Below are 14837 nucleotides of genomic sequence, written 5' to 3' on the forward strand. Positions count from 1 at the left end.
TTTCCTCTGTGGCTTAGACTGCTTTTGTTAGTGGAGGCTGTGGTAAGGCTTTACTGAAGAAGGGAACACCGAGTCAAGCCAGTCTTGCGCCCCTGAGGCAGTGATGGCAGGCCAAGTGGAATGCCTGTTCTTGGGTCCCCAAGCAATAGATATGGGCACTGGTGTTAGTTAACAGGTTCAGGTGGGCTAATTCTTTGGCTTCCCTGCATTTTGGTTGGGGCTGGCAGCTGCAGCAGTGGGTTGGGTGGGTGTGTGGGTCCTTAGGATCCTGGTCAATGTATGTAATGTCAGTGATAGCAGTAGTTGTGGTGGGCAAACCCTTGGGCATGCAGGTAGCAGCACATGCTGATGCCAGCGGTGGTGGTGATGGGCTGGGTGAATCAGTCACTAGTTTCCCAGGTGACATGTGCAGGTGGGGGCTGACAATGGTTGCGACAATAGGATTGGCAGGCTGGTCATTAGGCCCCTGGGAGGGGTCCCGATGCTGGTGATGGTAGGTAGGGTGGGATGATTCTCAGAAGACAGATGGTGGCCAAATCATGCATGGCCTTGAACCATATTGGATTGTACTCAGAGGAAATAAGGGGCGAGTCAACTATTTTTTTTTTTTAATGTGACTTGCCAGGTTTATATTTTATAAAGAAAATAAATAGTAGCTCAAAGAATAAATTAGAGAAGAGCAAGTCGAAGGCAATGGTCAGCATCAGAGTAAATAGTAGATGTTTGAAAATGGAGAAACAATTGTCGGTATATAAGCAATATGATTTTTGTAAACTTAAAGCCTTGACATAATTATATGTATTTTATTACCAATTATAAAATTACATCATTATGTAAAGGAAGTAATAAAAAATCCACCAGGTGGTTTTAAATCGTGTTCTTGTTTTCCAAAAATAAGTTATTTGATAACAGCCTTGTTAGTAATTTAATAATTTTTAATTGATGACTTACGGCCTAAAGGATCTTTTATACCGGTATATAACAAACCAATTGTGTAATTAGTAAGAATTTAATGATTCAAGTGACAATTTTCCAAACTGTTGCATTTAGTTGATTTTGCAGAGTAAGACTATTATGCTGTACATTATTTTTAAAAACTTTATTGTTAAGCTCTGAGCCATCTTCTCATAATTATAAATCTCTATAAGAAGAATTCTACCTTCAAATAGACTGTGTAAATATAGAAAATAATATAGTAATTGGCTCTGTTTGTTTTATTAATTATAAAAATCCATAGTCATATTCTATTTTATATTTCATAAGCATTCAATTTAATTATAAATTGAATAAAGTGATATATTAGAGCCTGTGTGAAAAGATAATTAAAGAAAAGCAAACAAACTATTAGAAATTTTATTGCCATATTTGTATTTTTCTTTTCACCATGTTAAGCATCTCATCTTCTTAAGCATTTTGTTTTAGTCTGCTGGCACATTGTTTCATAGCTGCAAGATGTCTACTATACTTGGAGAAATCACGTTTTCATTTACTATGTCAGAAGGTTGGGGAAGGGTGAGGAGGGACAAAGCGCATTCTCCTCATGCTACTCTGGCCTTCATGTTTTAGTCAGGGTTCTCCAGAGAAACAGAACCAATAGAAGATACATAGATATAGATGACACAGATAGATCTAGATATAGATATAAATACAGATGATATACAGATGTGTAGATAAAAGATTTATTATAGGAATTGGCTCATGTAGTTATTCAGACAAGAAGTTCCATGATCTGCTGTCTCCAAGCTGAGGAACCAGGAAAGCCTGTGGTGTAATTCAGTCCAAGTCTGAAGGCTTGTGGTGGTGCAGGGGACTTATTAGATGATGGTGTAAGTTCAGGTCTGAGTCGGAAGGCTTAAAAGGACCAGGAGCTCCACTATGCAAGGACAGGAGAAGATGAATGACTCAACTCAAGCAGAGAGAGCAAATTTGCTCTTCCTCCATCTTTTATTTTATTCAGTCCCTCAGTGAATTGGACATGCTCAGCCAAGCTGGGGTAGGACATCTGCTTTAGCCAGCTTACCAAGTCAAATGCTGACCTCTTTCAGCAACATCCTCACAAACACACACAGAAGCAGTCTTACCAGCTATCTGGGCGTCCCTTAGTTCACAAGTTAACACAAAATTAACCATCACACTTTATCAGGGAGAAACATTTTTTTCTTAAATCTCTTAAGTATATTTTATCTGCTATTGGCCAAAATTGAGTTCCATTCCAATCCTAGGACCTAGCAGAGGTATAGGATCACTGTGATTGGCTCAGGCAAATAAAGATGTGTCCCTTGGAGCTAGACACATTACTTCTGAATAAAATTTAGGCTTTGCTAGCATGGAATAATGATGTATTCTATGCTTTTGATAAATTATCTGTAAGAGAAATGATGTCAGCCTGTGGGAAAGAGAGAAACTAACATTTGCTGAATGCCTGTATTTGTCAGTTACTATGCTCTAAGCTTTCTACAGGTTAGAGAAGAAAAGGCACATCTGATATTTTAAAAATAACATTACTGTCATATTTTGCATCTCTTCATCTTTGGGTTAACACTTTTAACATCTTTAATATCTTTAAATGTTAAAATGTTAATTTCTTTATAAACATGTATTCGATTTAAAAAATCGGTAAAAAATGTTGAAGAGCAGAAGCTATAGCCAAAATGTCAGAAGCTCCTGTATTTTTGATTAATTCAATCATTAGGTATTTACAGAGTATGGATGTAGGTACACTAAAAAGTTTCAAGAAAATATCCTAAGAGATGTACATCCATTGAGGGGAACCACGTTTTGAAAATCTAAATTTTTATTATAAACGAATAAAGCAGTGTAATGAAAAACAAACTTGGAATAAGAATGTGAATGTGAATGAAACAATCACTAATCGAAGACTTCTTCTGTATTCTCATTATTGCTTCCTTTATGATGCTTAAGTGTAAAGACAATTTATATTCTTTCATACTCTTCAGTTCACAGTATGCCATATTCATAGGTCTATCTATTCAAAGCTATCCCTTTTGTGTTTAACTTTACTTTGCTTTATATCATCAATTCCATCTTATTTTAGTTCTTCCTTTCCTCTGATCTGCTTTCATGTACTACTCCATCCTCATCCTTTCCCACTCTCCTGAATTAATGTGTTCTGAAATATGCGTGAAACATAGCATATGTAGTGTTGTGATATGTGTGCTTTAATTTACAGACATGATATTTAAATATAAATCATATTATTTTCCTTTTTTACACTGTTTTTGCAGTATAGCCATGTTTCTACAGCTCCACAGTATTGTATTCACCATATTTTGCTGAGGCATTCTCCATGTAATGCTCCATTTTAATGCCTAGGAAAATTCATTGCTATAAAGAAAGGGTAGATTATTTTAATGGGACAATATGCCCATATTAGTTTGTGTATCCGTAAAGATATGGTGACAGACCACCATAGTGATTTAGAGAATAGGCTTTCATACAGAGAATTGGAAAGGTTTGAGTAGACAGTGTCAGAAAAGTTTTCTGTTGGGTCTCAGATTGCTTCCCAGCTTCCATGACATCAGGAATGTGAGGACCTGGAGGAAAGCACCTCCAATGTAATTGGGTGGGTAACTCTCAAGAACACACATGGAAGCTGCTAAGAAAATCTCACATCTGCTGAATCCTATACCATTGCCTGCTGCTGTCACACTGTATCCTGTACACCTTCTGAATCACATGTGAGTGCTTTTTGTTGAAAGATCTACAGTAGCACTAAATTTTGGAAAATGTATTTCCATACTTCCATCTTCTGTGACACATGATAAAATATAGAGGAGAGTGGAGATTACAGTTTCTTTTCAATAAATAATTTCTTTTTTTTCATTTTATTTTTATTTATTTATTTATTTATTTATATTATACTTTAAGTTCTAGGGTACATGTGCATAGTGTGCAGGTTTGTTACATATGTATACTTGTGCCATGTTGGTGTGCTGCACCCATCAACTCGTCAGCACCCATCAATTCATCATTTATATCAGGTATAACTCCCCGATGCAATCCCTCCCCCCTCCCCCCTCCCCATGATAGGCCCCAGTGTGTGATGTTCCCTTTCCCGAGTCCAAGTGATCTCATTGTTCAGTTCCCACCTATGAGTGAGAACATGCGGTGTTTGGTTTTCTCTTCTTGTGATAGTTTGCTAAGAATGATGGTTTCCAGCTGCATCCATGTCCCTACAAAGGATGCAAATTCATCCTTTTTTATGGCTGCATAGTATTCCATGGTGTATATGTGCCACATTTTCTTAATCCAGTCTGTCACAGATGGACATTTGGGTTGATTCCAAGTCTTTGCTATTGTGAATAGTGCCGCAATAAACATACGTGTGCATGTGTCTTTGTAGTAGAATAATTTATAATCCTTGACTTCATGTCTAAAACACCAAAAGCAATGGCAGCAAAAGCCAAAATTGACAAATGGGATCTAATTAAACTAAAGAGCTTCTGCACAGCAAAAGAAACTACCATCAGAGTGAACAGGCGACCTACAGAATGGGAGAAAATTTTTGCAATCTACTCATCTGACAAAGGGCTGATATCCAGAATCTACAAAGAACTCAAACAAATATACAAGAAAAAAACAAACAACCCCATCAAAAAGTGGGGAAAGGATATGAACAGACATTTCTCAAAGGAAGACATTCATGCAGCCAACAGACACATGAAAAAATGCTCAGCATCACTCGCCATCAGAGAAATGCAAATCAAAACCACAATGAGATACCATCTCACACCAGTTAGAATGGCCATCATTAAAAAGTCAGGAAACAACAGGTGCTGGAGAGGATGTGGAGAAATAGGAACACTTTTACACTGTTGGTGGGATTGTAAACTAGTTCAACCATTATGGAAAACAGTATGGCGATTCCTCAAGGATCTAGAACTAGATGTATCAATAAATAATTTCTAGCATATCAGGCTTAAGCATGCCGAATTTTGATAAAGAGTACTTAATTGGATTCTACAAATGGTCATTTTTACACACTTACACCAGGGCCTAAAATCCATCTCCTCTTGTTTTTGCAATTCACTAGAAATGATATCTATTTCTACCAAAAAGATACATGTAAACTAGAATCTTACAATTGCTTTTGGTCTGGGTTTCTCTAATACCTAGTAGATTCAAGTATCTTTTTATATGCTTTTTAGCTGTTCAAGCCTATAGTTCTCTCAACTGCTCATTAATATCCCTTGGTCACCTTATATTGGTTTTTCTAATTATTTTTATTTGATTTAGATATTCTTTTGTACATTGATGTAGTTAGGCTCGTGTCCTCATCCAAAGCTCATCTTGAATTGTAATCCCCATGATCTCCATGTGTCAAGGGAGAGACCAGGTAGAGGCAATTGCATTATGGGAGCAGTTTCCCCCATGCTGTTCTCATGATAGTGAGTAAGTTCTCATGAGATCTGATGGTTTTATAATGGGCTCTTCCTCCATGGCTGGGCACCTCTCCTTCCTGCTGCCTTGTGAACAAGGTGCTTTACATCCCCTTCACCTTCCACCATGATTGTAAGTTTCCTGGGGCCTCCCCAGCCATGCTGAACTGTGATTAAATTAAACCTCTTTGCTTTATAAATTACCCAGTCTTGGGCTGTTCTTAATAGCAGTATGAAAATAGACTAATATGTATGATATAGATATTTATCCCTTGACAGTTTTGTTTTTATTTTTATTTTACTTTAAGTTCTGGGATACACGTGCAGAACATGCAGGTTTGTTACATAGGTACACATGTGCCATGGTTGTTTGCTGCACCTATTGATCTGTCCTGTTAATTCTGTCCCCATCCCTCCCACCCCCCAACAGGCCCTAGTGTGTGATGTTCCCCACCCAGTGTCCATGTGTTCTCATTGTTCAAGACCCACTTATGAGTGAGAACATGCAGTGTTTGGTTTTCTGTTCCTGTGTTAGTTTGCTGAGGATGATGGCTTCCAGCTTCATCCACGTCCCTGCAAAGGACATGATCTAATTCCTTTTTAATGGCTGCATAGTAACCCATAAGGTACATGTACCACATTTTCTTTATCTAGTCTATCATTGATGAGCATTTGGGTTAGATCCATGTCTTTGTTATTGTAAATAGTGTTGCAGTAAACATACATGTGCATATGTGAATGTGTCTTTATAGTAGCATGATTTATATTTCTTCAGGTATATACCCAGTAATGGGATTGCTGGGTCAAATGGTATTTCTGGTTCTACATCCTTGAGGAATTGCCATACTGTCTTCCACAGTGATTGAACTCGTTTACCTTGCCACCAACAGTGAAAAAGTGTTCCTATTTCTCCACAGCCTCACCGGCATCTATTTTTTTTTCTTGACTTTTTAATAATGGCCATTCTGACTGACATGAGATGGTATCTCATTGTGGCTTTGATTTTCATTTCTCTGATAATAAATGATGTTGAGCTTTTTTCATATTTGTTGGCCGTGTAAATGTTTTCTTTTGAGAAGTGTCTGTTCATATCCTTTGCCCACTTCTCTCTTTTTTTTTTTTTCCTTGAATTTCTTAAATTTAAGTTCCTTGTAGATTCTGGATATTAGACCTTTGTCAGATGGGTAGATTGCAAAAATTTTCTTCTATTCTGTAGGTTACCTGTTCACTCTGATGATAGTTTCTTTTGCTGTGCAGAAGCTCTTTAGTTTTATTATATTTAGTTAAATGTTTACTTAATTAGATCTCATTTGTCAATTTTGGCTTTTGTTGCAATTGCTTTTGGTGTTTTTGTCATGAAGTCTTTGCCCATACCTTGGCTATTTTAGATGACATAAACATCTTCTCCCAAGCACATGTGTTTCTTCACTTTAACTAACTTACATTGAATAGAAATCATTGTTAATCATATGACTTATAACTTTGGTATCTTATTAAAAATTACTTTCCTAGGCTTTGGTAAATGCTAGTCTGCCATTTTACAATTAGCTTATCATGTGTAACTTTAAGAAGCTTTCATTAGTGTGTTACTTCATATTGTGAATTTGAATAAAATATAAATAAAAATGGATCCCCTATGCTCAGCAGTAATGTGACTATTTTATGCAATTGAATTTTTGAATATCATTTATAGAGTCATGGTAGAGTTTACTATGTTTTCTAAATAACTTTATTTAGAGTTTGTTTAATATTTATGATTTATTTATTATTAATATGATCACTAAGATTTTGGTTTTATTCTATACATGTTCTGTTATGTGTTGTTAACTGATATCTTTGCTTATTAACTTAGACATGGTGTCTGCTGGGCTCTACCCTTCTCAAAACTGATGGTCCTCTGCCTTCTGCACATTAATTTCTTTGTTAGTGAATAAAAGAGGGACATATCTAAAAAACTTGCTTTGTTGCAGGAGAGTAACTTTCTGATGGAAGTATGAGCTAAAAATTAACTTTCCCCACAGGGGACAGGAATAGAGGTGCCATTTCATGGCATGAAAGTGCCTTCAGAACACCCCTTTACTCCCACTTCATGAACATAGCATTTTAGGATTGGGTGGGAGACTCAGTTACTTTTTAAAGTACCTGCATTCTCAGTTATGTACTGATCCATCCTTCAGAATGGCTATTCATCCAGAATCAAGTAGAATGTTCTATAGAAAGAGCTGAAGCCATAATAATGGACAGACATGAATTAACATCTTTTATTTTACATTTTGGGATTCACTATTTTGCTTTTACAAGAAGAACAAAAATTATAAGTATTCATGGCCTTTCCTCCTATCCACCTCAGCCTCTACAGAATATTATATCTCTGCCTGCTCAGCCTCTGGGCTTTCGCTGTCTGCATTGTTGGTAATAGGAGGGGAAATAGAACTGGAAGAGCAGGGAAATCAATAGTCACATCATGAATGCAGAGTTGTAAAGAGTACAGAAGAGAAAATGAGAAAGCAAAAAACAAAAAAGGAACTAAGCAAACTCAAACAGGATTATATGTGATCTGAAACTGAGAATACTTAGAAAATAAGAGCTTTTGATGGTAACTGAAGACTTATAAAATGTTGAGGAAGACTTGTGGAAAGGGGCATGGAGACAGAGCTAGTAGAAAAACATATTAAAATTTTTCTGTCTTAGGAGGAGATTTGCTTATTTAATGCTTTACAGTGTCTTAAATACTTAAACTGCCTTTCAATTTTCTAAGCAAGTTTGGTGATTATTTAATTATAACGGTGCTCAGACTTAGCTGAAGATAGCTCAAATTTGTGGGTTAATTTGATTCATTGTCCTTAGAATAAAAATTTTTTTGAAGTAAATATACCATTATGCTATATTCTCTTAACTTACTAAGAAGTGCGTGTGTGTGTGTGTGTGTGTGTGTGTGTGTGTGAGAGAGAGAGAGAGAGAGAGAGAAGGAGAGAGATTTTATAATATTTTACTGATAATTTTTCTGCTGATTATATGAAATTTTGTGTAACTGCTTAAGCACATGCTCAAGCATAAAACACAGAAAAGAACATTTTTACAAAATGCTGGCTCAAGAAAATTACCATTGGAGTTCTGTAGTCCTACAACCTAGATAGCTAAATGCTTTCGATATCGTGAATATATAGTAGCTTTTTAAATTGATAAAAGTGAAGACAAATCTAGACACATAAATGTATATGGAGATAGTAATAATTGTAATTCATCTATTGGCACAATTAGTAAAATCATTCTGCTTTACAAGGCTTATACAATTTTTTTTTTTTTTTTGAGACGGAGTCTTGCTCTGCTGCCCAGGCTGGAGTGCAGTGGCGCGATATCAGCTCACTGCAAACTCTGCCTCCCGGGTTCACACCATTCTCCTGCCTCAGCCTCCTGGGTAGCTGGGACTACAGATGCCCGCCGCCATGCCCGGCTAATGTTTTTGTATTTTTAGTAGAGACGGGGTTTCACTGTGTTAGCCAGGATGGTCTCGATCTCCTGACCTCGTAATCCGCCCGTCTCGGCCTCCCAAAGTGTTGGATTACAGGTGTGAGCCACCGCACTCGTTGACTTGTACTTTCAAAACTGGTGATTTCAAAAAGAGTTTCCTAGGATTCTGGTGTCCTCGGGAAAGTATTACAATGTTTCAGGGGTTACATGAAGTCATGCTATTTCATAGCAATGCTAAAATGTTATTTACCTTTTTTGCTTTTAGTTCTTCCATAAGTGTATACTGGAGTTTTCCAGCAGCTATATCCCATGTAATACTGAAACAGATTAAATGTACAAACATACATGAATAACCATCTGCCTTCTGTTAAGGCTGATATTTTTAAAGTTTTGACAACTATAAAATGTTACTCTTTTCACCATTTTTGTTTTAAAAATATAGTCTTTTTTAATTAAACTAGTATGCTAGCATTAAGTGGTTCATTTAATTGCTATTTTAAATAAATGAATATATCACTGTATGTTTAACTTATTTCCATTTTAATTTCTTACACAGTAAATATTAATAAATTATTAATTGGCAATGGAAACTTTTGGGGATCTTTAGTATATTTTCAGAGTGCAAAGTGGCTCTGAGACCATAAAGTTTGAGAATTTCACTCCTAAATACTTTTAAATACATATATTTATCAGGATACAGAGGTCACTGGTTTTTTTTGGGTTCCATATGTATCTTTGTTAAGGAATTAAAAATAAAAGAATGGAAAAGATAAAGGAGGAGGAATAAATAAAAGAAAGAGGACAAAGAACACATTGCAAACAGAATCAAAGGGACATGTTAGTTCTCTGTATCTCACTTGGCATGTCTTATAGACAAAAATGCCTCTTCTATAGGAATAAGTAAATCACAGCAAAGGATTGGAGGTCTCCTGCAACTATCTCCAAACCACACTCATGGGCAACCAAAATGAAGCATGAAAATAAAAATACTTGGACCTTCAAGTAATAATTAATGCTAAAATTTTTTACATTCCACTTTAGCAATTATAAGGGCACAACATTTTTATTTCATGACAGTTATAAGAGCTTTATTAATAAAATAAGTACATAAAAACAATTAAAAATCTTTAAAAATCACTGAATAATTTAAATGTATGTGACATAGAGACACTGGGCCAATGTCACAGTAAGCCTGTCTTTAAAAAATAATAACAAGAAATGTTTATTGCAAAACATCCAAGTTGTCCCAGTGTACATACATAAGTCCTGGAAAATATTAATAAGCTCATTATTGCACCAATCTGATACCAAATCAGTAAGTCAATTTAGTACTTATAATGTAGTGTTACAATTGATTTAATGATGCTATTAATGATATTTGCAGTGATTGGACTGGCATAAATAATTAGTATTTAGGATACTCTTTCTCGGTAGAAAAAACACCTAATTCCACGAATTACCTCTAGTTCTGCTTCTATTAACTGCACACTTTGTACATGCTAATAATCTTATTATCAGCTGCTGCTGAGTTAATTAAAATTCATGTCTACAAGCATAAACCAAAATGTATGTATTCTGATCACCTTTTATAAGTTAAATAAAAATGTTGGAAGACCAAATTTAAACATAAATTTCCAGAAAGTGAAAACATATTTTAAAAATGCATATGGCAAATTAACTTATAATGAGCTCAAAAGAGGTTGCAAAAATAATCTCACATTATGATGATATGATAGCAATTCAGAATCATGCCAGTCCATTATTTTGTATGGAAAATAAAATGTTGTCAGGAAAGCATTGTTCATTATTTGAGTAAAGAAATATACCTCATTATTAATTTGCCTTTTTTTTTTCTCTCTGAAAACACCTAGGATGTGTTTTAATTTGTTTTGGTGGTCTCATAGTCAGTCTGAAATATATTTTCTTTTTTTGTTTATATTTTACTATTTCAGAGTTTAGCACATAATTTCTGAGTAAATTGTATAGGTTCAGTCCTGAATGAAGAACTCTTATTTTTATTTGTTAGAGAGATGTTATGTATAATATCCTGTTCATATCTAGAAAAAGTGATTTGAGTTTCAAAATTTTATTATTTATAACTCTAATCATTAGTGACAATGAACATATACTGGAGAACATTTTACAGTTAAGAATGTGACAATATATTTGAGCTAAATTCATTTATTAATAATGAAATTAGGTAATAACAAGATATGATTAATCTTAACTGGATTTTATTCAAGAAAAATCATTCAATTTTGGTCAAATATGAAATGAAAATAAGTGTCCCTGTGTCTTAGATGTATTCCTTAAATATTCAAGCAGCCTAGATTCTCTCAATTGGGAATTGACAAGTGTTGTTACAACATCATGTTCATTGGGTGGTAACAGCTCTGTGTTGTCATGTGGTTTTTGCTTTAAGAACACATCATCCTTAAAATATATGAATACAGTGTCATATATATGTGCACACAAAATTTATATATATACTTCATATACGGATTAGTTGCTAGACACTGAATTCACTTTCAACAACAGAAAAAGGTGGTAAGATGGATGATGGGTTATGATTTATTTTATCTCCAGTGGGGTAAAAACCCCTCAAAACTACTAGTACTGTTGATTTCAAGTTTAACTCAGAAAAAAAAAAAAAAAAAATTGCATCAGGTAGAACATTTTTTTCACTCTTTCTTTTTCTATATTGTTATTAAAACAAATATATCCAAATGTTGATGACCTTTTTATTTTATTCATAGTTTTTGAGGCATGTTTCATAGCTGTAATACACCTGTGTATATTCCCAAACTCCTCACTGCTAAGTGAAAAATCAGTTTTCCTTTCTTGTCTTTTTTAACTTATTTATATTGGACACATGCATGCCTTCCTTCTTGAAATTCTGTCCTGCCCTGGCTTCCTTGACAACCTTTTATGCGGTTCTCCTCCTACCTACGTGATATTCCCTTCTCAGTGTCCATTATGGGCTCTTACTTCCTGTGACTCTAAAATGTAGCCTTCTCCAGGTTTCCATTTTTGGCCCTAACCTCTTGCCTTGCTGTCATTCTGAAAAGGCGAATTTTATCTCTTCCTCATGTCAGCTACCAACTCTACTGGACTACTTTCAAAACAGCATCTCTGACCTTTAATTACAGGTACTCAATATGATATAGTACAGCTTCCCAAGCATTGCACAATTGAATCCATGTCACTATCTCTCAAACTAGACTCATTTTCCATCCTTTAAATATGTGTCTCTGTCTCAGCTAAACCCACTATGTTTGAGAAAGTGGAATTACCTTTTTGTTCCACTCAGCACTATGGACTGTGTCGGACATCTTATTTACTGGTCTAAATACACCAATGAAAGCTCAGTTCTGTGAGGTTACAGTCTATTTCTTACCTATGTTTTTCACCATGTTCATGTAGTTCTACTTTCTCTGAAGAAAAGAGGCATTGCAGAGTGAGTCTTCTTTGTCACCCTTCCCCACAATCAATTAGTCCCCAACACCTTCATATTCCCTATCCTAAAAGCCTCTGCCATCCCTTGCCCAGCCACATTTTTTAGTTCATTATTTTTATCATTCATGACTTCAAATACTATAATAGCTCCCAATTCCTTTTTCTGCTTCAGTCCTGTTTATGTATTTACCTGCTCTTGATTAAACTTTGCAATGATTCGTTATTTAAGATGGCATAAAAATCCCTTTTTTATACAGCTGCTACTTATTTGAATGTCATCTCCCACTCTGCACTTTCCAGGAGCTACACATCTACCCACACTGGCTCATTTTATATTTACTAAACACATGAACCTGAGGCAACACACTATGCTCCTATCATATGGGATGTATACAGATATTCACATAAATAGAGTTACAGACATCAATATAGGTATAGATACCTGCATAATAAAAAAGATGTAGATGTACAGATATAGAGAGATGCAGATACAGATATTTTTAAACACCTCCAGCCAATTCTTCTTCAAATGTACAATCTCCATGAAGGGCTCTTCCCCTCTACGCATGTTGAGGAGCACGGTGTTCACCATGTGTTCCTACACTGGCCTGAAAGTATCTCTGTTAAACCATATTGAACATTGCATTTCCATATCTGGACTATAAGCTCCTTGAAAGTAAAGATGGTGTATCTTTGTATGTGACACAGTTGTCATGGAATCAGTAATTTTAAAAGTTTGATAAAAGAAAGTGTGGAATTTAAAAATAATCTGTATTAATTACCAAATCAATCTATTGTGTAAAAAATTAAAATATGCCCATCCAAGTAACAGTGGCATAGAGAACTTCGGGTTAGAATCTTGTCAATAAAAATTCATTTCAGAACTCTTTCCTAAAATATATAGTTATTCAATAATACTTATCAAGAGAAAAATATCTCCATATAGGAAATAGAAGGAATAAATATTTACTCATGTAAAGTATAATTTGAGCAACAATTGGAACACCCCCTCTTTTTGTTCTGTTTAAACTGTTAATAAGAAAATTTTGTATTAAGAAGACGTTTAGTTAATATTCAAATAGAGACGTAACAATAAACTATTTTTATTTTGTTTGCGCTTTTATATGAGTGTAGATACTTATTTGGAAACTTTATTTTACAGGAAATAATCTTAACACTGATTTATAATGAGAAAAAGAGGACATAATGTTAGCTAAATTAAGCCACACACAGAAAGAAAAATATTGCATAATCTCATATGTGGCATCTAAAAAATAGTCGTTACTGGGGCAGGGCAGGGAGTGCTGGAAATGGGAAGAAGCAGGTCAGAAAGTACAAACTTTTAGTGCTGTAGGATGAATGCCTAATAAATAATAATAAAAATAAGAAATTGTACAGCATAATGATTGATAGGTTAATTTGCTTAACTAGAATAATTATACACACATACATATACACATATATACACGTGTAAAAAATCTGTATCTCTTAAAGCATCATGTTATACATCTTAAATATATACGATAAAATATCCTACCTCAAATTTAGGTACTTTGAGAAAGACACGCTTAATGTTTGTGGCTATTTCTACTAGATTAAGTTTTGCTGTCAGTAAGCAAAGCTGTACCTCCACTAAGAACCTGAGTCCAACTAAGATGTCAGAGAGAATACCTCCTAATTCTTTCGGACTGCCACGTTAACATTTCTTTAATATTAATAATGGTTCCTGTGCTTTCATTTATTCAACACTTGTGTGCATTATCTGCAGTTAAGAGTTAGTGAAGTATGAAGCACAAACATGTTTTGCTCCATATCGGAATAATATGAAAGCCAACAATTTAGACTTTAAAAATAAATGTATTTCCCATAGCTTCATACAGAGCGTATTTTCATATTGAAGTAACTATTGCCATTGAGAACAAATCAGGATAAGCTTTGTATTATTACCAAGTACCACTGACCCTTAAATAATACAAGAGTTAGAGGCACCAACCCCCACACAAACATCTGCATGTAGTGTGTGACTCCCCCAAAACTTAATTAATGCCCTACTGTTGACTTACCAAGAACATAAACAGTTGATTAACATATATTTTGTATGTCCTATTTATTATATATGCTATTCTTACAATGAAATAAACTGGAGAAAAAATGTTAAGAAAACCAAAAGGAAAATAAAACATTTATTATTTATTAAGTGGAAGAGGATCATCTCATAAAGACTCATCCTCAGCGAGGCTCAGTGGGTCACGCCTGTAATCCCAGCACTTTGGGAAGCTGGGACAGACAGATGAATTGAGGACGGGGGTTCGAGACCAGCCTGGCCAATATATTGAAACCCCTTCTCTACAAATGCAAAAAGCCAAGCTTGGTTTGCAGGCGCCTGTAGTCCCAGTTACTAGGGATGCTGAGGCAGAAGAATCACTTGAACCGAGGAGGTGGAGATTGCAGTGAGCTGAGATCCTGTCACTGCACTCCAGCCTGGGCAGCAACAAAGTGAGACTCCCACTC

This window comes from Colobus angolensis, unplaced genomic scaffold (genome assembly GCF_000951035.1).
Source record: "Colobus angolensis palliatus isolate OR3802 unplaced genomic scaffold, Cang.pa_1.0 Scaffold7, whole genome shotgun sequence".
NCBI lineage: Eukaryota > Metazoa > Chordata > Mammalia > Primates > Cercopithecidae > Colobus > Colobus angolensis.